This window comes from Callospermophilus lateralis, chromosome 9, assembly GCF_048772815.1.
Source record: "Callospermophilus lateralis isolate mCalLat2 chromosome 9, mCalLat2.hap1, whole genome shotgun sequence".
Classification (NCBI taxonomy): Eukaryota; Metazoa; Chordata; class Mammalia; order Rodentia; family Sciuridae; genus Callospermophilus; species Callospermophilus lateralis.
Genome location: NC_135313.1, coordinates 134797776 through 134825676, shown reverse-complemented (window position 1 = coordinate 134825676; position 27901 = coordinate 134797776). Strand labels below are relative to the sequence as shown.

General features: G+C 47.9%; 2 pseudogenes; one reads left to right on the top strand and one right to left on the bottom strand.

Moving 5' to 3' along the window:
• Window positions 1–1056: 1056 nt before the first annotated feature.
• On the bottom strand, window positions 1057–4144 carry LOC143407590 (serine/threonine-protein kinase ULK1 pseudogene; annotated as a pseudogene).
• A 219-nt stretch (window positions 4145–4363) lies between these two features.
• On the top strand, window positions 4364–26766 carry LOC143407589 (ruvB-like 1; annotated as a pseudogene).
• The last annotated feature ends 1135 nt before the right edge of the window (window positions 26767–27901 follow it).

Sequence of the window (27901 nt, the reverse complement as noted above, 5' to 3'; positions counted from 1 at the left end):
TAATGTGAGAGTCTAGACCGTGGTGTATGCTGATTCAAAATATTTATTATTTGAGTGAAAAAATGATAAGTGTGGAATATATCTTCTTGGGCAGATTAGTGATATTATAAGCTAACAGCATTTTAAATTAATAAAAATACTAAAACCTATGATTACTCAATGGAAGACACTTCTCTTGGCCACCCTTTCCTTGAGTCTTCATGCTCAGAATTAAACATCTATGGAATTGATACAAAAATGCATTGGAATAGCAATTTTACATTCCCATGCTGGATAGAGTTGCAATACTTCATTTTTTTTATATCCCGATGCTGGTATACTACACCCATCCAATTTTCAAACAGGCAACAGAGAAAAGGCTCTCAGAGTTATATAGATTAGAATGCAAGTCTGAGCAGAGATTCTTTTGTAGTTGGGTGGCCTTGACTGAGTCAGTTAACTTATTTGAGCCTCTATGATAATAATCATCCTAACAATGAGCAACTGAATGAAGAGATCTTAGGGAAATATACAATTGGAACTGAAGTTCCCTTAATACAGGTAGGTTGTCTCAGAGGGACAGTTCCTATAGAGAAGGGCAGAGACCCAAGAATGCACCCTTGTTCCTGGGCAAGTGACTGGGCAGTGAGCCCTGAGGAAGAGCTTGCTTTGGCATGGACACAGCAATGCTGTCTCAGGGCCCCGCCTGTCCTCATAGCTGCCCCGGGCTTTGGAGGGTGGCAGGTACCACAAACACCACCTGCTACCACTGGGAGCCTGTGCCTGCCATGGGAGGCAGCCACAGGGGACCAGTTTGGAAATCGTGCAGAGGGAGGGAGCTATCCCTGGCACCCTGAAGTCCACCTCCAGCAAAGACCAGCAGCCTCTGAAGCAGGAGACACACCACACGGTGGGGTTTGAACTCCATGGCTCCACTTAGTCTGCTGCTAGAGTCAGCACCATCAATCAGCCATGGCTGGAAGGCCTGTCCTGACAGTATGGCCAGCATATGGACCCCACCCCACTTGGTTCGCAGAGAGGGTCTAGCCCCTTGAGCACAGCACACCAGGCAGTGGGTCAGGTGCAGATGCCAGTTAACAAGGCCGAGAGCCTTCTCTTGTTGCACAGCTTGCACTTGGCCAAACTCTCAATGTCTGCCTGGTCCGTGAGCATGCGCTGCAGCCCCTCCAGCAGGAGCAAAGCCTTGTGGTAGCGCGCACATAGCCCTCCGGGTGCTGGAACATCTCATCCAGGGTGGCCGACTGCACCATCTGCACAGCGTGACTGAGGATGAGCCTCTCAGTGGTGACACAATGGATGCCGTCCAGCAGCCGCTACTTGTCCAGGAAGAAGCGCTGCAGTCGCAGGCTCAGGCCCTGACAGGACACCACGCTGACCATGTACAGCTCCTTGAGCCTGCAGACCACCTTCTTCACAGTAGATGAGAGGCAGAGCTTGCTGGCCCGGATCTGGGCAATGGTGGTCTGCAGGCCCTAGGACAGGAGCTCAAATCTTCAAGTACAGCACCAGCTGCTCTGCGAAGCCCCACTCGCGGCTCAGCAGGCTGATCTGGTCGGCCACCATGCTCTCCTGAAGCTGGCACTCAGGGCCCCGGCACCCTCGTTGGCACTGCCCTTGAGGGCAGCAATCTCCAGGACAAGCTGGACGAAGGCAAGTGTGAAGCGCAGGGTGTGCAGGATATCCGTGTACTCCTGCTCAATGAGCGTCTCCTCTGGGAGATCAGGGGCCTCAAAGGTCACAGCCCCGTCCAGGTTGACAGAGACGGGGTCAGCAAAGCTGCAGCAATGGCCTGGGGCAGGGAGCTCAGGGACAGGCTCACTGCAGGCCCCGGGCAGCAGGTGACGGGCAGAGGAGCCAGCAGAGCCCACTGAGAAAATCCTGGTGCGGGGTCCCTGGGGCGGTGTGGTCCCACTGGGGGGAGAATCCACAGTGAAGACCACTGGGGAGGGGCTGCTGGCTCCCCCAGCCGGGGCTCCTGGGTGTAGGTTCCCTCGGAAGCCAGCAGAGGGTGCAATCTCCATGGGCTTCTCCTGCAGGCTGTCTGTGCTGCCAGAGTTGGAGCCCTGGGTCCCAAACGCAGCCTAGACAAGCTGGTCGGTGAGGCAGCTGGTGCTGAAGAACCCGCCAAAGGGGCCCCTGTTGTCCTCGGCAGGCGGCAGGCCAGAGCCCAGCTGCTGCCCCAGAAAGGGCCCCACCTCTGAGAGATCGGGCAGCGTCCTTCCATGTGGGGGTCATCACCACGCCCTGCCGGGCCAGGAAAGCCAACAGGTTCTGGGAGCTGGGGGCCTTAGGGAAGTCGAAGGAGGGCAGGGCCTTGGTGGGAGAGCCCAGGATGGGAGGCAGGGTATTGAGCTTCATGAAGTCAGGCAGCTTGGGAGAGCCACACAGGAATCAGCAGGGCTGTGGCACAGGAACTGGCTGGGGAGGGCTGGCCTGTGGTGGGCTGAAAACTGCTCCCAGGGGGTCCGTAGGGGGCTTGGGGAGCTTGGACTGAACAATGTGCAAGTCAGACAGGTTAGGGGCACTGTGCAGATGGCAGACAAGACCCAGGGCCGAGGGGAGTGTTCGGGCATGGAGGAGCCTGGATGTGGGGACCTTCCAGCCTGCATCTCGGCTCCCTGTGGGGAGGGTGTCCTGCTCTAGCCCGGCCCCTCAGGAATGGTTCCATCTTGAGGAGATGGCATGTAGGACAGGCCTCCACCCAGGGAGAGCTTCCGGGCCAGGACAGCTCCGTCAGGGTGGGATGGAGGAGATTGGCTAGCTCGTGCAAAACCCAGGGGGCTGGTGCTGCCCTCCCTGCGGATGGCAGAAGACCGGGGCTTCTGGGGCAGAGCTGGAGTGTGCAGATTCTGCTCAATGCGCTGGTAGTTGTGCACCTGGGTGGGGACCGGGATGAGCACCGAGGCTCCACACTGACTGCTTGAGAACGGGCCAGCCCGGCCAGAGGGCCTGGGGGAGCTGCTGCAGATGGGAGAGGGAGAGGGAGATGGGGTCCGCCAGTGGCTCTCCAGGCCGGCAGAGGCCACCAGGGTGCTCCCACTACACAGCAGACTGGTGGGGACTTGGCACAGGCCACCTCAGCCACCGGGTCCTCTGGAAACTGGGCTGGGACCATGAGGAAGTCGTCTGTGTCATAGGAATCCTTGCTGCTGCCAGCAGAGTCCCAGGAGCCATGCAGGAAGCCGGCTGTGTCCGCTGGGGAGTTGAGCGTCTTCTGCATGTGGGGCTTCTCCCCTAGGGAACGCGGGGAGGCAAGATGAAAAGTGGAGCTACTGCTGGAGCTGCTGCCACACCCTGAGCTCGGGTACGAGGGCACAGGCACCGGCGGGGACTTCTTAATGGAGGCACAGGCGTCCAAAAAACGGTGAGAAAAGAATTCCTCGAAACCCTTGTGGTCTTTGTGGTTGCGCTGCAGCAGAGCCAGGAGCAGCTGCCGCAGGGGTGCCGAAATCTCCCGGGAGGTCACCAGCACAAGAGAACCTGAGGGCTGCTGGCCTGGAACAGGGCCTTGCCCGTCAGGTACAGGTACACGATGGTGTCGATGCTCCACAGGTCTGCCTTCCCATCATAGTGCTGGAACATGATGACTTAAGGGGCCATGTACATGGGAGAGCCCCAGAGCGTTGCTCTGGAGGTACTGGGCGAACACAGAGTCAGCGATCTTGATGCGGATGTGATTGGGGTTCGCACGGCGGCCCCCAGGGTTGGACAGCAGGATGTTCTGGGGCTTGAGGTCACGGTGGATGATGCCCTTGCTGTGAAGCAGCCACATGGCACATGCAATCTGCTGCAGGAAGAGCCTGATGGTGTCTTCGCTCAGGGTCCGCATGGGGTGCAGGTAGTCAGCCAGGTCCCCACCATTACAGTACTCCATGACAGGTAGACGGAAATGGCCATGTCCTGGAAGTCGTACAAGGCCATAATGTTCTCGTGCTTCAGTTCCTTGAGTATTTTTATTTCCTTCCCCAGCAGTGTCTGGGACTTGGTCAGATTCTTCTTGTTAATGCACTTGACTGCCCTCCAGGTCGTGCTTCTCATGGGGGCGGCCCTTGAAGACCACTGCGAAGACACCGTGGCCGAACAGGTCCTTGCGGGAGAACTGGAACCTGCCCAAGGTCTTCGTGCCGCCAAGGCCAAGTTCCATGACGAGCACGGGCTGAGGGAACGGGCTGCTGGGCGGTGGGCCTGGGCGCACAGGGCTCAGGCGGAGGCGCGGGCCGAGGCCCGAACACGCGCGGGGCTGGGGGCGCGGGGCCTGGCGCGGGTGCAATGCCGGGGCCGCGCACCCCATTGGGCAGGCCGGGCCGGGTCCCAGCCCCGCAGGCCGCGGGCCTGGCAGCGCGCTCCCTTTGCGTCCGCCATCATGCCCTTGTAATGCTGGCAATCCGATCCCACTGGGACTCCAACTCTGGTCTCTACCACACTCTGGCGTAGACTAATATTGCTATTTTCAACTTAAAAATCTGTGATTCATTTCTCATTCTCTTCTACGTAGTTGTCAGAATTATTTTGTCAAATTCCAAATATTTCTGTTGACTTAGTAAAGTGTATAGCTTTATAGAGGAAATGACATTTATTCTACACTGTGAAGCTATTTTGCAGTTATGTGCAAAACTTTCTAATTGTTCAAATGTGGACTTTCTTCTTTTTAAAAGTTTTCATCTTAGTGGTAACCTTGAGACAATTGACATTCATGACTATTACCAATGTCAAACATGAATTCAGAATCACTGGTAATATAACCCACTTCAAACTGCCAATTTAATTAAAAATCAAAAAAATAAATATGTACCTTCTCCTACACATTAAAGATATCTCTGTGACTTGAGTTGGTACTATTCAGTTATTTTTAGTTGATGTTTATTTATGTGAAAAGGTGTGCTAAATTTGTTAGGAAAGAAGCACAATAGGTGACCATCATCTACCTTGGGATACAAACAAAATTTGTATAAACTGAGAGCATTCTTTGTTTTTGTTCTAAGTACACTCTTAACAGAATTTATTGCAGTCATCAAAATTATCTTTTATAAGATAACTCTTATTATCTTTTATAAGAGTTCATAGCCAGGGAAACAATGCTTATGACATAATATTGCAGAGCTTAGTGGTTGATAGGAGAATTATAATTTCAGTATAACTATTGACTGAAATATGGGTTTAACTCAAATAAGAAAGATTCATACGGATAAAGAAATGAAAACAAGGCATATATATGATGTATATTAGCTTCAAAACATTCAGATCAGACATTTGAAAAGAAGCTTTTAGGCCCTTTTATCAAGTGAGGCATTCAACAACAATCAGATTGATAATGATGATAAGATTTCTACCTTACCCCACACAATCAACACACAAATTCAAAGGCAATAAGACTTGTCAGATTAATACTTTTAACAGTGTTTAGGTACAATAGACAAAGTCTAAAAATGTAACCAGCTTAATTGGGTAATAAGCTCAGGTGGATGCTTCTTGGAATAAACACTTTAGATGGTCTCAGTTCAAAATCTTCACCCATCCTCTGTGTAAAATCAAACCCTCTTTTAGCTAAAGAACAAAAAATTATAGCCCTGGGAAGAATAAGAAATCAGAATAAGAAAAAAGTAATAGAGGAATAAATAGAAATTTATGGTATTTAGCACTTTTTAACAAAAGTGTGTTGATTGTCTTTATGATCAGTGCAAGTTTAAAGATTTGTGTGTAATAAAAATATTTGAAAATTTTTAAATGATTTAGTATACTTGATTTTCTTTTTTATATTTGAAGAGTTTGAGTCTGTAGTTTATGACAGAATATTAGAAAAGCCTAATGTGTTAAGTGAATATTGTTATTAGTTGTGCAAATGATATGTAGGATTTGGTAAAAAGTTTACTTTTATGAATCATACATTCCATGTTATCCAGAAGTCAAATCATACTGGATTGTTTTCATTGTGATAGACCATAGACATAAATATACTTATTAACATACCAAAATGTGTTTTTAACTAATTTTTATTGTTATTATTATCAGGAATTGAACATAGTGGGTGATTTACCACTGAATTACACCCCCAGCTCTTTTCACTTTTTGGTTTTTCATGTAATTTTGAGACAGGGTGTAGCTAAATTGCTTAGGGTCTTGTAAATTGCTGAGGCTGGCCTCAAATTTGCAATTCTCCTGCCTCAGCTTCCTTTAGAAAATAGAAGTGCTTTCAAGGAAGGACAGTGTGTTTAAAATAGAGATTTTAAAACATTGACCAATTCAGCAAATTGACTATATATTTTTTAACACTTGAAAGTAGCATAAATCAATGCCAAAACTCATACCTCAACTTCTTTGGTCCTTTCTTCCTTCTCACCCTCTTTTCTTCCTTCTTTCGTCCCCTTCTTTATTTCCACTGTCTAAATCTAAATATATTACATATTTTTGATAAACATTCTTAGAAAAGTCCAGAAGCATGGAGATAATTGAAAATAAGCTATGCATTATCATCATTCTCAGGATCAAGCAACACATTTCTTTCTTCAAAGACCAAACTGTGAAAGGCTTAAACACCAAGTTTATTTTTTTCAAAGAATTTTCATCTTTTGCATCATCTGAATCATTGCCCAACTCCCTTGTTAATTTTGAAATTTTCATGGTTCACCTGGAGGATGGAAAGAACAAGTAATTATATAGTAACATCCTATTTCCAAACTTTAAAAAAAGCAGTGCTGAATTAGTATTAAATACTACCACACTTAAAAGACAACTGATGAAAATTTCAATATTTAAGATCATAATTTAGAGTAATGGATTTAAAAAAACATACTTTTTTGTTGTTTCAAACTGTTTTTTACCCATTACCTCTTTAAATCATTACAACCCCAAGAGATTGACATTATCATCATTCTCTTTCAAACAAGGAAACAAGATGAATAATAGTTGGTAGCTGTATTCAAAATAGTTGGTAGCTGGATTCATGGCTAATGACTGCTCAGGGACTTGAAAACAGCACTTCTTATTCCACCCCATTTTCATTACACTAAATTTTCTGTATTAAAATGCAATATGTTTGTTACTGGGACAGAAAGATCCCTTCTTTCCAATAAAAATATATAAGCCACATGATCACATGAGAAATGCACACTTGATGATAATGACAATAAAACATTTGGTTCTCCACCATATTCAGTAAAAGCTACAATTCCAAGTGCTAATGCCAAGTTTTTGAAAGTTTCTGAGTCAACAAAGAAATATTTCATCATTACCTGATCAAACCAGAGGCCTGGTTTGAGACCTACAGTTCATCAAGTACTGTGGTAGGTTCTTTGAAACCCTGCAGTACTACCAGCATGTCTCTGACTAAAAAAATCTAGATTTAATTGGGGAGAAAAAAATATGAACTGGAAATGATAAATAATACTAACATGGCTGATGTAGAGTGAATGTGAGGGCAGTCACTTTTAAGATCACCAATATAAAGATGATAGTGAGATGCAGGGTAATAAAGAAATGTGATTATCAGTGTTGTCCCTGAGATGTTCAAACACATCTGCAGAAGCAATTGGTAATAGTGGCCATCTTCTAAGACTGAACCAAATTTCCTGCTTAGGCTCTGATATCTAATTTCATGTATGGAAAAAAAAGACACAGCTTGGAAAGAAGGTGAGCCTTTTCCTGCTTACAACTTATGATGAGGCTACATGGCCAAGAGGAGGATAGTGATTTGCACGTTGTCATGAGCTAAAGAAACAACTGGGATTGTTTGGTTATCACATCAGAGAGGGGCAAAGACTTTATTTAGAGTAAAAGGGGTAATAGTTTTCCTAAGACATGCTTCGTCTGCTTCTCATACCCAAATGTTCTTGAAGATCCTGGAGATCCTGCTAAAAAAATCTCAACTTAAAAAAAAAAATAGCTGTAGTTCAGGCTAAGACTCTCATTGAGAGTGCTTTTGGTATATACCAAGGAGAGAGAGAGCTGGGTCAAATGGTGATTCCATTCCACGTTTTCTGAGGAATCTCCCATATTGCTTTACATAATGGTCACTCCAGTTTGCAGTCCCACTAGCAATTTTTAAGTGTACCTTTCCCCGCATATCCTTGCTAACATTTATTGTTTTTTTTTTGTATTCTTGATCGCTGCCATTCTGACTGGAGTGACAGGGAATCTTAGCATAGTTTTAATTTGAATTTCTCTAATTACTAGAGATGTTGAAAATTTTTTCATTTATTTTTTGACCATTTGTATTTTTTCTTCTGTGAAGTGCTTGTTTAGGTTCTTTGCTCATTTATTGGTTGGGTTATTTGGTTTTCTGGTGTTAAGGTTTCTGATATTTTTTTATACCCTGGATTAATGCTCTATTTGAGGTGCATGAGGTAAAGATTTTCTCCCATTCTGTAGATGTCTCTTAACATTCTTTATTATTTCCTTTTCTGTGAAACAGCTTTTTAGTTTGATATCATCCAGTTTAAATCGACTCTTGATTTTACTTCTTGCACTCATTTATAGAGGCTCATTGAGGGAGTCAGTTCCTAAAACCAACATAATGGAGAGTTAGACCTATTTTTCTTCTAGTAGATGTATGGTTTCTGGTCTAATTTATAGGTCTTTGATGCACTTTGAGTTGAGTTTTTTGCAGGGTAAAAGATTGGGGTTAAATTTCATTCTGTTACATATGGATTTCCAAATTTCCCAACATCATTGTTAAAGAGGCTCTCTCTTTTCTTCAATGTATGTTTATGATATTTGCTAGAAAAAAATGGATGGATCTGGAGACTATTATCCTAAGCAAAATAAGTGAATCCCCCCAAACCAAAGGTCTAATATTCTCTCTGATATGTAGATGCTAACCCACAATAAGCAGGGGAGGGGATGAATAGAAGTTCATTAGATTTGACAAAGGGAAATTAAGGGAACAGAGGGGGAAAGGAATGGAAAGACAGCAGAATGATTCTGACATCATTTTCTATGTACATATAGGAATATACCAAAGTGAATTTTTACATGGTGTACAACCACAAAGCTTAGATCCTAATTAGAATAAGGTGTTTGTATAAATAAGTCCAGTTATACTCTACTGTCATGTATAACTACAAAGAACAAAAAAAAACTCTCCTGTTGCTGCTGGTCCACTTGCCAGACTTTAAGGAGAAAACCCCTAGGATAAAAGGAAGAGTCATCTGAGAAGGTTCAGGTGAGGAAGCAGGGTAGGTTGGAATGAAAAGTGGATTCAGAAAGGGACACAAAAAAATAAAATGTTTGTTATAGGAACTGAAGCATCTACATGGAAGGAAGAATCTGAAATGGACTGGCTGAGAATCTGTGATGATAAGCTTTAGGGTGTCTGTATCAAAAGTTGAAATAGTAAGATAGTTTTATAATGTAATGCTGCAGTCTCTTTCCATTTAAAATACAATGGTTATTGTCCTTTAAACTTAACCACACAATAATCTATTGCCATTACTCTTATGAACCTATCTGGAAAGATTTGTAACATGAAGCAGGACAGCCCATTTCACTTAAGAAAAGGAAAACTTCAATAGCTTATTTGGGCCTACTTCTGTTCCTAACTTGGGTCAAAATATTTGCTAGTAAGATAGTTTTAAAACTTAATGCTGCAGTCTCTTTACATTTAAAGGACCTGTGTCTTAATCCTGCCATCTCTTCCCATTCTTACTGTAGTTCTTTCACTCATTTTCTGCCTGGTGATGACACATTTATTATGTAGAGTGTGAAACTTCAATATAACATTTTTAGTGAATTTTTATTGTTCTTTGAACATATTCTATATCCACTTTATAGCTTGGACCTTGACTTAAGGCATAATTTCATCTCTGCCACTTCCTAGGACTTGAACTTGATGGATGATGCATAAAATATGCGTCTTAATTTCTAGAAGCCAGAATTGATACCAATAACTCTACATGAACATCTGCAATTTCAGGCACTACACTAAAGGTGTTAATTATCATATGTAACTATTATTACACAATTGCATGGGAAATTCTATCATCTGAAAAGAATGATATTCAAAATATTCTATTATTATGATCATTGGTATATAGATGAGGCATTTGAGCACAGAAACGTTTGGAAAGTTGTCCAAGGTCATAGAATTTTTGGCAGGTCTAGTAGTTATGATTTGATTGCTAAAATCCTGAATATAGAAAAGCAATTAAAACAATTACATAACATGCAAAAGGAAATCGAGGCAGTGTAGTAGCACACACCTGTAATTTCAGCCACTGGAGAGGTTGAGACAGGATAATCACAAGTTCGAGGCCAGCGTCAAAAACTTAGCAAGACCCTGTCAAAAATTAAAAAAAAAAAAAGAATTAAAAATGGGGATGTGGTATGTAGCTCAGTGGCAAAGTGCCAAATTCAACCTCCAATAATAAAAAAGGGAGGGAGTTATTTACTGTTACCACTTGTGGAACCAGACAGCATAAGTTACAAGAAAGGTTTTGTCCTAACAAATATTTTGACCCAAATTAGGAACAAATAAGCCATTTTCCTTTTCTTAAATGAAACAGGCTGTCCTGGTTCATGTTACTAATATTTCCAGATAGGTTTATCAGAGTAATAGCAATAGATTGTTGTGTGGTTAAGTTTAAAGGACTATGACCATTTCTCCTGAAGAGGGAAATTATTCAAAAATGATAGAGTAAAGCCATAGAAGACTCTGATTCAGTTGATACCAAATCAAACTATAAGGGATGTTTTGGTATCAAGGTTTACCTGAACTTTCCCTGGCAGAAAAGCTGTTATTGAGATATATTAGCTTGGTTGTACAAGAAGAAGTTCTACTGGTTCTGGGGGAATCATGACTCACAGTAATTCAGTCCTCCTGGGATCTTGGCAAAAATCAAGCAGTAATTTACAACACTGTGAAATATGCATGGGACACCTCTACAAATGGTCAATGATGAATGACCAATGTGACCATGGGGCTTTGATTTAGTTGAAAGGGCTTTAACCAACATAGAACACCTGTGAGTATGGCAAGGAATTTTGGGGATAGCAATGACTTTTTGATTCTTTAGTCTTAGAACATCAAGTTATATTTATCGATTGGAATAACTGAAACAAGATGACTCTGGCAACTCAAAAACGCTATTGAATTTGGGGGATTGTTATTTTTTTTTCTATTTTTTTTAATCTCAAAGCCAGAGTTTTCACTTTGTTTTGAGTCCAAGGAAGCTGACTATAATATTTAGCTTGACATTGATGTTTAATATAAAGGCTGAAATAAATGAGTTCATGTTAACTTTGCTAACTTGCCAAGTGCTACTACCTTCTCCAGATGAGTTGTATTGGGAGGAGGAGTAATTTGTGGAGAGAAGGGACACTAGGGATGCTTGGTTTGCTTTTAAACTGCATGGCTGGGCTTCCAAGGCTAGAGTTCAACTCATTGTTATTCATATCCTCATGGCTAGTGGCATCTTCATAAATTCCATTGGAAATTAAAAAGGGTATGCATGTCCTTATTTGTTAAGTGACTTGATTATTCAATGGCAGCATTGCTGATTTTTTAATTTGGGGGCAGATTGAGAAAGCATTTGTAGTACCTATAAGATAATAGGTACTGAATACACATTCAGTACATACTTATAAATTTATTTGATTTATTCATGTCATTCCCTTCTTTCCTAATGTTTATCCCTTCATGCATTAAATGTTCCAGCTGGTAGAAACTTTTCAATACATCTTGCCCTCTCTTTTGATTTCAATGAACTGGTTCATGATTTCAACAAATACATCCAAATAATGTTTAGGCCTCTACTTATAAATGCCCATATTTATATTTTATCATTCAATCAACAAATGTATATTTAGCTTCTACTTTGAGCTGTAGAATTTTCTAGACTTCCTAAGGACCAAAATATATAAAGGGTATAGTCAAGATGTGTAAATAATCTCAGTCCTGAGAGGAAGAAAGGCTTTCACATATGCTGTAAATCAGCATTTTCCAAAGTGTGAAATAGTGGTGGGTTTTGCAAGATATTCTTGAACAAAAATGTTGAGGAAAGCCAGGTTAATCATTCTTTTAGAATTATAGGACCTCAATGACCTTTAATATCTTGTGACTGCTATAAAAATCTACCAACAATGGGGAAATTATATTATACAATGACCAGGAAACACTTATTTTACTAGAATGCCTGTTTTCATTTATCAGAACTCTAGTATTCCAGAAAACTCATTTTGGGAAATGATGTAAGGGCAGGGAATCAAAAGCACCAGTTCATTTGATTTATCATCTGAATAGGAATGGCAGAAAATCTCCATAAACTCAACAAGCCAAGATTTTATTAGCAGCACTGTAGAGACCTGTCACAGAAGAGAATGGGGGAAGGAGGAAGGGGAAAGGGGGAGGAAAAGGGGGAGAGTGAGGGGTAGGGAGAGAGGAGGTGGAGAGGGAGAGGTGGATAGAGGGTGAGAGGAGGACAGAGGGAGAGAGGAGAGGGAGAGAGAGAAAGAGAACTAAGAGGGTGTTGATATTGATGGGCTCAATGCAGGATGAGAAGGAGCAGAGAGGAGTGGGCTGTTACTTTTTTATTGTCTGACAGTTCATGCCACTTAAGGAATTTCACACCATTCACAGGGATTGGATGTGATTGTTCACACACCATTCAAAGTTTGAGCCACTCAGTGTGTCCTGGACCTGAGCTCCCAGAAGAGAAATGCTCCAGGTGCCATCTTTAACAACAACCTGAGCTTTTCACACATGAAAAAAGCAGAATAAAATTAGGTGACATTAAAAATAATTAATCTCTCCTAAATGAGGTAGTATACTTTATGTGTCCCAATTAAGTATTTTTCAAAACTGTAATTGTGTTGCCGCTGTTTATCGGTGACAAGTCCTAGTTTCCCTACCAGAGAAGCACACTGAGGCAAGGTAAGAGTGGAGAGTAGAAGCTTTATTAAGGACAGCAGAAAGGACTTCTACAGGAGGAAGAAGGGGACCCAAGAGGTGGAGTCTGTGGAAGGGGGGAGATCTTCCCTCATTTATAGCTAAGGTCTTCTTTTAGCTTTCCCACAGGATTCCTGTCCTTTGTTCTGTTATCTTGCAGTGATAGAATGTAGGTTGTCAGGCCCAAAAGGTGAGGGGGAGATGGGCTTGAGGAGTAATCTGGTCAGGAAGGGCCTGGGGCTGCTTTTGATTAGCATCTCCCTGTTTGCTGAGAGCTGTTTCATTAACATTTCTTTGGGATGGACTCTGGGCCTTGGGAATATTAACATTTTAATTTCCCAAGTGCTATTCTGCCTACCTGGGCTCCATTCTCAATTTGGCCTTCATTTTCAATTTTACTGGATATTAGACCGGATTTACCTAACTACACTAACTACCTATCTCTAAATCTGGCCTCAATGGGTCCTCAATTCATTTTTTTAATATGTGAAACCATTTTATGAAAATGACCCTGACCAATAGAAACATTCCAAACATTTAAGTAAACACCTTTCTTCAATGTGGCATGAAAATAAAAGTGTGACTACATTGAATTTAAATTACATGAAAGATCAATCTCTCTCTCTCTCTCTTTCCTTTTTTTTTTGTGGTACTAGGGATAAAATCCAGGGCTTCATGCTTAGAAGGCAAGCACTCTAGCAGCTGAGCTATATTCCCAGTCCCATTTTTTGGGGGGACAAAACCAAGGATTGAAGTCAGGGGTACTCTACAACTTAGACACCTCCCTACCCTTATTTTTAATTTTTATTTAGAGAAAAGTTTTCACTGAGTTGTGTAGCGCCTCATCATTGCTGAGACTGGCTTCGAACTCAGGATCCTCCTATCTCATCCTCTGAAGCAGCTGAGATTACAGGCATGTACCACCATGCATGGCCAACTTCAATCTCAAAGACTAAAGTACACAGCAAATGAGGTCAAAGGCTGTCAACAAATAGGTACATTCTGTAAAAAAATATTTTTTTAGTTGTTGATAGACCTTTATTTTATTTACTTATATGTGGTGCTGAGAATTGAACCCAGTGCCTCACATGTGCCAGACAAGTAAGCTACCACTGAACCACAGCCCCAGCCCCCTGGTACTTTTTTTATGGGGGGACTGGAGATTGAACTCAGGAACACTCAACTACTGAGACTCAATCTTAGGGTTATTTTTTAATTCATTTACAGATGAGGTTTCACTGAGTTGTTTAGCAACTCACTTTTGCTAAGGCTGACTTTGAACTTTTGGTCCTTCTGCCTTTCTAGCAACTGAGATTACAGGACTGCTGCAACACACCCAGCCCTTGGTATATTTTTATACCTATTTAAAATAGATTTTAACCAGTAGCCTTAAGTCTTTTCTAATATATGTGATAACACCATGTAGCATAAAGGGACACCTCGTAGAGGGCTTGGACATAGGTCCCTTCATGAGATAGCTCTTTCTTTTCTCATTGCTCCTGGGAGTTGTGTGGTTAAGTTAAGAAATTGCTTCTGCCATCTCATCCCCCACATGATGACCGTTGGCCAGCCAGGCACAGTGGAGCACAGGTGTCATCCCAGCCACTCTGGAGGCTGAGGCAGGAGGATCACAAGGTGGAGGCCAGGCTCATCAACTTAGTCAAGGCCCTTAGCAGCTCAGGGAAAGCCTGTCTCTAAATAAGATAAAAAATGGGGCTGGGGACGGGACTCAGATGTAAGTCACCCTTGGGTTCAAACCTAATACTGCCCCCTCACCTCCCCAAAAAGTCAAAGTGGACATAATTTTGTTTCTTTTTTCTTTCTTTTTTATAATGTTTTTACTCATCCACTGTTATGATTGACTCAAACTAGCTCTGTACCTGTCCCCTGATGCATAGCCAGGTCCCCTGTTGTGGGCTTGGGGAGGTATTTTACCTGTGCCTCCTCGCAGCTGTGTGCCCATGTGTGCAGGCCGCATAAATCTCATTTCCCCTGTTTTCCAGGTCAAGGTCTCAGGCTCAGAAAGAGGCTCCACAGTCATCCTGCATCCAGTGCTGGCTGAGGGGCAGGGTGACTGCGAGTCCTCTGGTGCTGGGTGACCCCTACGAGTCCTCTGAGCTATCTGGGACTTAGTTTCTCATCTTTAGACGACTCTCCATCCACCATAGAATCTCCCATCTTTCCCCCTTTTATAATTGATGGTTCTTTGATTCTCTGAGGTGGTTTCTTGGTCACTGCTTCATGGAGATCATGAAAATGTCGCTTCTTCCAAGGGCTATTTTCTGTTTGCTAAGGGGGCCTTCATCTAAGGAGCTTGGCCCCACAAACCTCTCTCTCTTTAAGCCCTCACTACATCCTGTCCACCCTGGATTAATGAGATTATGAGAAGGTGGCCCTTCTCAGAAATGACATCTTGAGCCAGTTCATCTGGAAAATCAACCATATAAAAGTTCCTGAAACCAAAAGAGAAAAATTTTCCTTTTCCACATAGGAGAGAGGACACAGGAACACAGTGGAAATTTGAGCCATCCATTGGTTTGGTTCTTCCAGCTTCTTGAAGAAAACAGCTTAATGGAGAAGAGGAAAATTGTCTTCCAAAACAAAGATAGTGCCCACCTCTGATCTCAGCAGCTCGGGAGGCTGAAGCAGGAGGATTATGAGTTCAAAGCCAGCCTCAGCCAAAGTGAGGCCCTAAGCAACTCAGGGAGACACTGACTCTAAATAAAATGCCAAACAGGGCTGGGGATGGGGCTTGATGGTCAAGGGACCCTGAATCCAATCCCTGGTACCTCCAGCCTCTCCAAAACCCGAGTCCTTCTGTGCAGTTTTCCCACATGGATGAGATATTGGGAAAGAAGAACCTCAGGTGCGTTGTGTGGAGTTGTGAAGTGTCTGAGTTTGAAGGAGGCTTACAAATCTTGGCCTGGGGACTCCACAGCCCTGTTCCTCTTTGCACAAGGCCCCAAGGAGGCCAGAGAGGCTGGGCCCTAATGAGCTCCTGGCAGCTCTTCTGGGGTGCAGTTGTGAACATGATCCACCCACTTTAAGTGTGTCTGGTCCACAGGATTTTGATGCATGAAATAGTTTACACTCCCCATCTTAATTCTAGAATATTGTCATAACCTTCCAAGGGACCTCATTCGCATGAATGGCAACCTGATCGCCCTCCCCCTGGCCTTTGGCCACCACAAACTGACTTTGTTTCTGGATTGGCATTTTTGGGGCCCCCTCCCATGGAGGGAGTCTTGCAGTGGGTGTTAGTATGTATCGTGTACTCCGCACCCCCCTTTGACTCTAGACTCTGTATGGGACAGAGCTCAGTTTTGTTTCCACAGTGTGGCCATCTGTAGCAGCTGCTCTGAAAGCTCAGGCTTAGGACCTATATGCCAGCTGGGTCTTGCAGAGGCTGATGTCCTTGCCCAGTGCACACCACTGGGGAAGAGCAAGGCCCGGCAGAATGCCATCAACCTGAGATCTGTGTGCACAGCCCCAGGGGCCAGAGGGTGCTAGGATTTGCTTTTTTGTGGTCCAGGGGCTCAAACCCAGGGCCCTGGCTATAGTGAACTAGTGCTCTGCCTCTGAGCTGTGCTCCAGCCCCAGGGCCTACCAATGTAGTCTAGACTGGCCTCCACCTTGGTGATCCTCCTTCCTCAGCCTCCTGACGCAGACAGTTTGGGGGGATTCCAACTTATGTTTCCCCTTCTGAGCTGGACTCCTCTGTGGGTGCTCCTGAGTGCTGTCACCTAGAGGAGGAGACTGAGGCCCAGAGAGCCAGAATCATGGGCCATGTCAAATACAGCCTCAGGTGTCTAAGCAGGAAGCTCTGGTGTCCCCAACCCAAGGACTGGAGCTGTAGTGGTGATCCTGGGGGTACCATGGGGTGTGGCCATGGACACATGTCCTCTCTAAGGGCAGCTGGGTCCTTGTGAGAATGCTCCTACCACTCTGAAACCTCTGAAGGCAAGGTAAAGAGGAGAAATGGTGACATTCTCTTGTGTCCTGAAGGCTGACACGGTCACCCTCATGTTCACCTCCTGGTGTGCTAAGACCCCCAGTCCAGGCTCTTGCATCCTGCCACATACCCTCATACCCACCCACTTCAAGGGTAGCTGGCTACCTCAGGTGTCTGTCTGTCTGTCTGTCTCTCTTTCTCGTGTTTAGTCCTGTGAATTGAACCTGTAGTGCTTAAGTAGCCAGAAGCCTGCCCTTTTTATTTTGATCTATATTGTTTTGAGAGAGAGTCTCCCCTTGCTAAGTTGCTGAGGCTGGCCTCCAACTTGGCGATCCTTCTGCCTTAGCCTCCCTAGTCCCTGAGATGACAGGTGTGGACCACTGTGCCTGGCCCCTCAGGTCTCTTACAGAATAGTGCCTTTCCTCGGGGTCAAAAGGAACTGGAACGTGCATCACGGTTGTCTGAGTCCCCATTTGTCTGGTTTCGTTTGGTTTTAGCTGAACCCCAGCATTTTTGAAAGTCTGCAGAAGGAGTGAGTGGAGGCCAGGGATGTGATCTATATGGAGGCCAACAGTGGGGCTGTGAAGGTATTCTCCCCCAGGACAGCATCAAGCCTGAGTGTCTGCCAGGGGGGGACCTGGGTGACCAGGGCATCACTTTCCTCAGTGGGTGTGGGTGGGGAAGGTAAGCAGCTGCCCCTTTACCTAAGTAACCTTGCCTTTTCTCTGTCTTCCTATCCTCCTGAATTCAGCAGGCAGAGTGTGCAAGACCCAAACCCTGTGAGGGACAGGGACCAGACAGCCTTCATCTCTTCCTGCTGAACCAGGCGGTGTCTTCCATCTTCCTTTATCTCCCTGGTGTTCCTCCCTGAGTCCTGAGCCTGGGGACTGCACCAAGTTGCTCCTCCTCTATCTGCTGCTGCGTCCCATGGTGGCTGCACCTCCCTGGTTCATGGATGAGCCTAAGGCCTTGTGTCACACATAAATCACCACCTAGAAGAGCCTGGGCCCCCGGCTCCAGTGATTCCCCTGGATGCTTCTTGATCAGGAGTGAAAAGAAAGGGGAGAGAATCTTTCAGAAAGTCTCAGGTGTTGGCCACGCAAGTCTGGGAGCTCAGCATGGCCCAAGACCACAGGGCGAAGGTGGAGGGCGCTGTTGGGGGCCCTCGGTGGGCAGCGGGAACCTTCCTGTCACTGAGCTCTATGTGGTCCAGATGCCCCGTGGTCTGCTGGCAGAGGCAGGCCAGGTGCAAAACCTAGGCCACAGAGTTTGCCCTGGAGGCCAAGGAGGACATGCCCTGCCCAAGGTTGATGTGCACAAAAAGAAGGAGGTCATCCAGGACGGGGCATTGCATGACATGGACATGGCCAGTGCTAAGCCCCAAGGACAGGCCCTGCTGGCCCGGCGCGTGCCCGAGATGCTGAAAACCACTGGTCAGGGCTGTGCTATCCTCCTGGAGGCCCCCTGGCAGGCTCAGCAATGAGCATGACATGAGCTTCGACACCTTTGTTCCAATGTCCAGATGCCGTCACAGCTGATCTCTGGGCATTGTCTGTCCCTGATGGCTGCTCTGCACCCCAGGGTTCCTGGCGAGAGACTTCACAGGGCTTCAGACAGGCTCATGGAGGCTCCAGCCTCTGTAGAGCCCAAGCCCCTAGTCCTCCAGCTCCCAGCTGGCACTGCTCTGGGCCCCGCTGGACAGAGAATCAGGTTTGCTCTTCATCCTAAAGGGGGCCTCCTCCTCCCCACCAGGAATGGGAATCTGGTTTTGCTTTTTGTCCCTTGTAGCTTTGCCCAGGAGAGGCCCCAGAGACTCTTGGGATTGGAGTTTCTTCCTACCTGGCTGGAGGGTTTTTTTTTTTTTTTTTTGTACTGAAGCTTAAACCCCAGGGGTGTTTACCCATGGAGCCCGGTCTGCAGCCCTTTTTATATTTTATTTAGAGACAGGGTCTTCCTGAGTTGCTCAGGACCTCACTAATTTTCTGAGGCTTGCTTGCAACTTGCGTTCCTCCTGTCTCAGCTTCCCAAATTGCCAGGATTTATAAAGACACGTGCCACCACGCACGACTCTGCTTGATTCTTGCAGGTCAGGGGAAACCTTGAGGGATCCTTCTGAGTTCCAGAGCCCATCATCCTTCCCAGGGGAGCTGTGCTTGGCCTGTCCACCTCAGGCTTCCAAGTTGAGTGACATCAGGGACCCACAGAAGGCAGGAGGATGAGCTTTGGTAGCTGCCTTAGAAAGTCCTCTTTCCTACAGGGGGGGAGAAGACATCCTGTCCATGATGGGCTAGTTGATGAAGCCAAAGTAGACAGAGATCATAAGGAGGATGCATGGCGAAGCCTGAGCCCATTGCCGAGTTGAGGCCCTGCCTCTGACATGCTCCTGGCTCTGAGCACCCCTTACTGCACGGCTCTGGGTCTTTACTCCCTTTAGAAGCTGTGGCCACACTGTGTGCTATGGCCTAGCTGAGGTCAGCATCTGTTTCCTTTGAGGTCCCAGAAAGGTGCTGACTTTGACACCAGACAGTGGGTCTTCCTTGCTCTTTTGAGGACTTATTTTTTTATTTTTATTTATTTATTTATTTTTTTAATGCCAATGATTGGACTCAGGGGCCCTCTACCACTGAACCCAGTCCCAGAACATTTACTTTTTATTTAGAGACAGAGCCTGGCTTAGTAGCTTAGGCCCTTGGTAGTTTGCTGAGGCTGGCTTCCAACTTGCGATCCTCCTGCTTCAACTTCCCCAGCTGCTGAATAAAATACAAAATAAGGATGGGTACATGTGACACTGCACTGGGCTCTTCCCCAATTTTATGTCCTTCTCGGGCCCATTACCACTTTACTCCCTGAAAACGTAAGTTCAACATGTTGCCTTGACGCTTCACAGCAATCTTAGCTCCTCCATGAGAGCCCAAGAGCAGATCTGTCTCTGAACTCAATTTTGACAGCCCCACATCATGGCTGTGGGCGAGGACAGGTCTCAGACCCGGGTTCTTTGGGGAAAGCTCCATCCTGATGACAGGGGGTGCTGGTTTGGAAGGTGAGGGCTGGGACCTGAGGTGGGTCTGCTGTTCTGCAGGGGCAGATGTTTCTGGGGCCAAGGCTGGGCCTGCTCTGACTCTCCTTGCTCAGGTTTCCTGGGGAGAGGATTCTAACTGCACTTGATGGAAAGTTAATGAACATGATCATTGTCACCCAGGGCCCCCAAAATGCTCCTTGACTGAGTGCAGCAGAGGAGAATTTGCATATGAAAATGTATCTCACTGGGGCTCCCAAGTCGGGTGTCTTGGCATCAGGCTTCGGGCTGGATGGGGCAGCTCCTGGAAACTGTACCCCACACAGCTCCATGGAAGGCTTTTTTGTGGCATTTGGGGGCGATGATGCCTGTTTTCTTTTTTTTTAGATGAGGGTACAGGGATTCAACTCAGGACTCTTGTCCCATGAGCCCAGTCCCAAGCCATATTCTGTATTTTATTCAGAGACAGGGTCTCAACTTAGTTACTCAGGGTCTTACTAAGTTGCTGAGGCTGTCGTCCAATTTGTGATTCTCCTGCCTCAAACTCCCAGGCTGCTGGGGTTATATGTGTGTGCCACCACACCTGGCATGATTCTTGTTTTCAAATGATGAAACAAAACCTGGAATGGGTACTCAGCCTGGGGTGAGAGAGCCAGTAGGAGCACCATGCTGCAGGGGTGGGTGTGGAGGAAATTGAGGTGTGGAGAAGAGAGCAGGTGACATTTGCCGCACTGGCTGTGACCCTGTCCGAGGTGAGATCAACAAGGTGGTGAACAAGTACATCATCCAGGGCATGTCGGAGCTGGTCCCCAGCATGATGTTCATGTACGAGGTTCACATGCTGGATATCGAGGGCTTCACCTCCCTGCACAGAGCTCTGGAATCTTCCATCACCCCCATAGTAATTTTTTGCCTCCAACCGAGGCCACTGTTTTATCAGGTAGGTGCTGTTGGCTGTCCCTGCTCTCCGGGTCTTTCCCCACCCATGACGTCACAAGTTCGGATGGGACAAAGGGAGTGCATGTTGCCCCTGAGAGGAGACAACAGGGGGACTGAAGGCCGCAGCTGCCCTGTCCCTGATGGGCAGTGTCTCCGCGGACCTCTGAGGCTTGACATTCCTGTGGGGAGCAAAGGCCTGAGGAGGTGGGGCCGCTCTGGTGACCTGAATGTCAGCTCCCTCACTGGCTCCCAGAGGCCAGCAGAGCCTGCTTCATCTTTAATGAGGACACTGAATGACATCGCACCTTGTCCCTTGTCATAGATGGGAACACAGATTTGTCTCTAAATCTGTTCTTCTTAGCTCCCTGTGACAGCAGCGTGCATCCTGCCATGCCACCTACATGGGGTGTGATTTTCATTCCTGTGGCTGGCCCTGCTGTGGGGTGTCCCTGGTTGTGTTCCTATGTGAACATGGGAAAGTGACGTCCATTCAATCCCCTGTCTCTCCAGGTCCCTACCCTCCCTTCCCTTTGTCTCATCCAATGAAATTCTCTTCTCTTCTCCTCTATTGTGAGTCAGCATCTGCATGTCAGAGAGGACATTCAGCCTTTTGTTTTTGGAATTGGCTTACGTACTCAGCACAGTCCTCTCCAGCTTCATCCATTGACCTTCAAATGCCATCATTTCATTCTTCTTTATGGCTGAGTAATATTCCACTGTGTATAGGGACCAAAGTTTCTTCATCCGTCCATCTGCTGAGGGGCACCTAGGCTGGTTCTGTAGCTTGGCTACTGTTAGTTGAGCTGCTCTAAACACTGAGGAAAATGTAACAAAACCAGTAAGGACAGTAAGACCTTCCTGAAGACACAGTGGGACCTCTGGCCCCAGCCTGGCCTCAGCCTTTGAGTATAGCTGCTCCAGACCGTGGGGACAGGGGGTCTGATGCAGGATGGCTTGGACACATCTTTAGCACAGTGGCCCTGCTATCTGTGCCACAGCTGGGGGACATTCCTCCCTGGGCCCCTCTGCTGGAGGCCTCTTGCCTCCCCTCAGGCCCAGCGGCTGCAGTGGGCAGGTCGTGGACTCAGGGTTTTCTGTCTTCCTGGCTCAATAGGAGCTCGGCCTGGACCTGCTCAGTGCAGGGGGCAGGAGGGCCTCTTCCACTCCAGCAGCCCAGGGCCATGGGGACGAGTCGCCGAGAATGCATGCTGGGGCAGGAATTAAAAAAGAACCCTGTTGTCCAAGTGTCTCAGGATGGCTAGGGCCAGAAGTGACCCCCCATTTGCCCAGACTGGCTGCTGAGTGACAGTGGGAAAGTCAGTGGCTCTTGATGGGGAGCCACTGTTTCAGGAGCTAGGGGACCACAGCACCAGGCTACCCACGGATCTCTGCCACTGGCTGCTCCCTTGCCCTTGGAATCTGAGTGAATGACCCAGGTTCATCAGCAGCATTGTGTGGTCCCCCCAAGTCCCCTGACATGATTGAACAAGATCAGGGCAAAAGTGCCTCCTGCAGCTTGGGGGCAGCTGGTGTCAGTCTGGCCAGCTGCTGGGGGAGCTCAGGGCACCCTGCCCAAGCCTCCCAAGTGCTGGGATGATAGGCCTGTTCTCTGAGCCCAGCTGAAGGGCTTTGCTGGGGCACCTTGCAACAGTGGTGGCCTGAATAGGGGGTCGCTTCCTGGGGTGCATGCTGGACTGGTCACCTGGACCCCACCCTGCTGGTCTTGCAGGGCCTCTTCTGTTTATAGGCCCCAGCATGCCCAGCCTCCCTGGATCCCTGGCTCAGTCCCTCTGGACAGCCGATGGGTGGGCATGAACACGGCTGTCCCAGCAACTCTTGCCATAGCTGCAGAGAGGACTGGGTGTCCCTGGTCACTGTGTTTCCACCCCTGTAGTGTTTTGACGGCTTTAATTGAAGCCAGGGATCCTTCAGAGTTTGTTCATGAAGTTTCCAGAGTGAACAATCCCCATGGTGGACGAGGCGCCAGGCCCAGGTGAACTCGGCCACACCACACACCACCTCATCCCTTGGCCCTTATCACCCAGCACCCTTGGGACCAGTGACAGGTGTCACTGTGACAGATGACACAGCCCTTCTGATGCTGTGTAGGCTGCCAGATTCTGGGGACACCTTCTGATTTATTGGACTGTTACATTCACCTCACAAATAAAAATGGCTCCTCTCAGTCCCAGGCGGTGGAAGGAGGCTGGAGCCTCAGGGACTGGGGTGCAGGGACAGAGGGGGACAGTAGGTACTCTTTAGTCAGTGAGCAGGACACTGGCCATGCAGCTGGCCCGGGTCCCCTGGAGGGTCCAGCCAACCTCCTGCTCCCCAGTACAGCAGCACCAGATTCTGTATAGTGACATTTTAAAGCACTGTATAAAGGGGGTCATTTGGGCCCTTTCACTTTTTTTTTGGTACCAAGGATTGAACTCAGGGTTACTTAACTCCTAAACCCCGTACCCAGCCATTTTTCTATTTTATTTAGAGACAGCTTCTCACTGAGTTGCTCAGAGCATCCCTAAGTTGCAGAGGCTGGCCTCCACCTTGCGATCCTCCTGCCTCAGCCTCCAGAGCTAAGATTACAACGTGCGCCACTGTGCCTGGGGCCCTGTAACTGTGAATCATGTTTTTTCTCTTCTGAAGGATTATTAAGATCTGAGCCCAGATGCAGGGGATCCACATCAGTGAGGAGGCGCTCAACCATCTGGGGGAGATTGGCACCAAGACCACTCTGAGGTTAGGCGGCCTCCTGGGCCCAGGTGAAGGCTGCCCAGTGCTCACACTGTCTCTGGGCTTCCAGGACATGGTGGCTTAGACTGCTGAGCGTCTGAGGTGGCTTGTGAAATTTAGATTGATGAGAGAGGTCCCCCTTGTCCTGCAGCTGACACTCCCTTTGCAGGAGGTCACTAACTCTGCCACCATCCTCTGGGACAAGAGACTGACAGAATCAGAGCCTGCACTCCGTGGGAGTCTCTCCAGCCCAGCCCCTACCTTGGCCCCTGTCTCCTGTCCAGATGCACGAGGACATTGGGCTCTCCAGAGCAGGAAGGGTGTCCCCGACAGTCCGCCGTGCCTTGTGTCCCATTTCCTTGACCCCCTCACGTGTCCCTGGGGTCCAGCTGAGCCTACAGCTGCAAGCCGCCTTGGCTGGGTGGTGGCTTCACTGACTTTTAACCTCTCTGAGCTGGAGACACATGGGGCCTTGATTTTGTTGATTTATTGTGACATGGAGCTGAGGAGCAAATCCAGGGCCTTGCAAGTGCTAGGTAGGCACTCTACCACTGAATCCCATCCACAGACCTCTTTTGCATTTTATTGAGAGATAAGATCTCACTGAGTTGCTCAGGACCTTGTTAAGTTGCTGAGGCTGGCCTCCAACTTGCCATTCTCCCGCCTCAGCCTCCAGAGCCCTTGGGAAGCCACTGTGCCCAGCTTGAGGAATTTGTAGACTAGGGTAAAGATGTGAGGACCAGAACTTATGTCACACAGGTGGCCTCCCTGATGGGGCTGTGACTGTGAAGTTCCCAGTCATGGAAGATTTGTCCTTTGCTGGCTCTACAACAATCAGCCAGAACCTGGAGGGGACCCAGCTGGCAGAGTCCTGCTGCCTCTGAACCTGTGGCGGGGACTCCCAACTATCCACTGCAGGTTCTTGGTGTAGCAGCTGACTCCAGCCAACCTGCTGGCCAAGATCACCAGGAAGGTCAGCATTAAGAAAGAGCCCATGGAGGAGACCAGCGAGCTGTTCTATGATGTCAAATCCTCAGCCAAGATCCTGGATGACAAGCAGGACAAGTCCATGAAGGCACCCTGGCGGCATTCCACGGAGACTGCGTCACCACGAAGGTAGCGAGGTAGCGTGCATGGCCTGGGCCGGGCCTCCCCTCTCCTGTGGGTTCTGCGGTGTGGTTAGTTCTGTCTGAAGAGCTTTTGTTGTTTGAAATTATAACTTTTGAGATTGCTTTGGTGGAATCCTCCCTCCCCTGAGTTGTTTTTAAATAACGCGCCCTCCCCTCCCTTCTCCTCCTCCCCTTCCCCTCCCCCTCCCCCTCCATCTCCCTCCCTCCCTCCCTCCCTCTCCCTCTTTTAAACTTTTTTTTTGGGGGGGGGGCAGGGAATAACTGGGATTAAACCCAAGGACATTTTTATTCAGAGACAGGGTCTCACTGAGTTGCTCAGGGACTTGCTGAGTTTCAGAGGCTGGCCTCCAACCTATGATCCTCCTGCCTCAGCCTCTCAAGCCACTGCGATGACAGGTGTGTGCCACCATACCCAGCTGGCCATATCTTAATTATCTACTATTTTTATATATATTTCTTCCAACATGGCTTGGGCTCAAGGCCAAAGGTGTGGGTTCTGGGCACTGTACCCAGGAAGGGTGCCTCCATGTCCTTCACTGTGTGCTGTTGGGATTTCTCTCAGGTTAGGCCCTCAGACAACCTCACTTGTCGCAGGGGACAGTGGGGGCCAGGGTGAATCCTGAGCTTTACCTCCACCCCTCCCACAATATCCTTGTCCACTCAGTCACATGTCCCCACACCCCGGCAGCTGAGGTTCTGCCCATGTGGGGGACACCTCTGTGTGCTCATGTATCCTGTGCTCAGTCTATTAGGAAGGAGCCTTCTGGAATGGCCAGCTGTCAGGGACTGCCCCCTCCCACTCATGCAGTGGCCCTCTAATCCTGAGATGGTCAGTGATGGGGATATGCTGAAGAGACCAGGAGCCAACAGAAGGCTCTCAATGACCCATATGGACTAGCCTGAGCAACCAGAGAGAGTCGTTCTGGGTTGTCACCCAGTTCACAGTGACGTGAGTCACACTGACACCAGAGGAACTTGGTCAACACAGGGGGCTGGTCTTGATCACCTGCAGGTTCCAAGTCAATGAGGTAAATGTGCAGCCACTGTGCCCAGGACACTACCCTCCTCAAGTGGATAGGAGAGGAGGGATCATGTGGGTCTGAAGCATCCCCTCGATCCAGCCAGGAAGTGGTGGTCAATGCCAACTGGATGCATCGACAGCAAGCACCTCTGCGGACACAAGGGTATGGTGGACTCCCCACACCCAGTGAGGCCATGAGCTCAGCTGAGAGACACGAGCAGAGCACCTGACCAGTCCTCCACCAAACTGTTGAGGTCACCAAGAACAAGTGCCATTGAAGAAAAGGTCACGGCCCAGAGAAGCTTCTAGAGATGGAACAACAAGGTCCCTGGCTGGGATTTTACGACAGTAAAAGGGGCATCAGGCAAAATGGAAGGCGGTGGGTGCAGGTGGTGATTGGGTGCCAACTACAAAGGATGATGGGTGACACATAGAAATACACTGCCACCGTCACACTGCTCTGCAAATCTAATACTGTTCTAAAATTCTAAGTTTCCCCCTTGTGGCCATAGGCATTGAATCCAGGGCCTCACATGGTTGTAAAAAGTTTCAAGAAGCTGTTGCAGTGGGGCTGGCCTGTCATCCCAGCAGCTCTGGAGGCTGAGGCATGAGGATTGCAATTGGATGCTAGCCTCAACAATTTAGCCAGGCCCTAAGCAACTCAGCAAGACCCTGTCTCTAAATATAATATAAAATAGATGGAAGCCAACTGGCCGTGAAAGCCCAAAGCGCCCTGGGCTGCACCGCCTCCCTTGGTGTGTGGAACTGGTCTTATTAGAATCCTGGGTATTTGGAGGTTGCAGTTTTCACATCTGACCTCTAAGGGCAGGTTTCGCCCCACTCGTCCTCTGCACCAGGCCCCAACCTTTCCCAGGAACAGGCCAGAGGCCGCAGTGACAGCAGGCCCCAGCTGTGGGTTGGGACAGAGATGCCCTTATGACAAGAGGGATCTTCTCATTCCTGCTCATCAGGTGTCGGGGAGGTGACCTGCAGGCTCTGAGCAGAGATGGCCCTGGGTGGGCAGTTGGGGTGACCGCCGGGCCTGATGACATTCATTTACCAGAGGAAGTTTTGACGAGTGACCCATGGCCCAAGTAGGGCAGTGTCTCCATCCACTACGGGCAGGACACAGGCCAGGCAGGAGCAGTAGATTTGTCACATCTTATTGCGCTGACATGCCATCTAGCGGCCATGATAGTACCCCCACTTTTTGCGCCATTTCAGCTTGAGCCTGAAAAATGGTTGTGATGTTTAGGTGAAGGGGGGGAGCTTGTCCCCGGAAGTGGTTGAGGCGGTCACAGCTGGGCCCAGGCTCTTGGGTGCCTCCAAGCACGGGATTGGGTGGCCCATCAATCCCAGCTTCCTGCCCACTCTCAGGGGCCCCTGTGGGAGTGGGAACCCAGAATAGGAAGGGCTTTTTTTTAGCACCAGAGACTAAACCCAGGGTCCCTTACCTACTGACACTCGTCCCGAGACTTTTTATATTTTATTTAGAGCCAGGGTGTCACTGAGTTGCTCAGGGACTCTCTAAGTTGCTAAGGCTGGCCTCCAACTTTCACTTCTCCCGTGTCAGCCTCCCAAAATGCTATGATAAAAGGTATTTGCAATACAGCCCGGCTCCTTTCTGTTATTGAGCCTCAGTTTTCCCATCTGTAAGATGAGTCTCTGTCTCCTATCACTGGAGGTGTGTGACCATATCCCATGGACCTGGGAGGTTATGTGTGGTCAGCCACCCAAGCAGCCTGGATTGAGAGGAGCCCCCAATCTGGGCCCCTCCAGGAAGAGAACCTGGCAGTCTGTCAATAAGGAGACTCCTGCAGGCCAGCTCCACCCTCCCCTCCCAGACGTTGGGCTTAGAAGAAAAATCTCCATTTGGGGGATAAGAACCAGAGGCCTGAGGAGGGCCCCAGAGCCTAGGATCAGACCAGGGGAAGTCACTGGCTCCACCCAGTGTCCCAACTGGGAGTAAGACCCTGGGCTGCTGCCCCAGAGCTGCACCAAGGGGAGGAAACAGCGGCCTTCCTCAGTCCCAGGCTTCAGGAAGCAGAGCCTGGGATGGAGGGCAGAGGCCATCCTTCTCCCCGCTCACCCATCGGTCAGCACCGTGCCTTGTCCCCTCCCCAAGGCGATTCACCAAACTAACACCTCTCACTTGGAGGACTGCGGGTGGACAGCCGGGAGCAGGAGGCCGCCAGTGGGGCCTCTGTAGCCCTTATCACCACAGCAGGCGGTG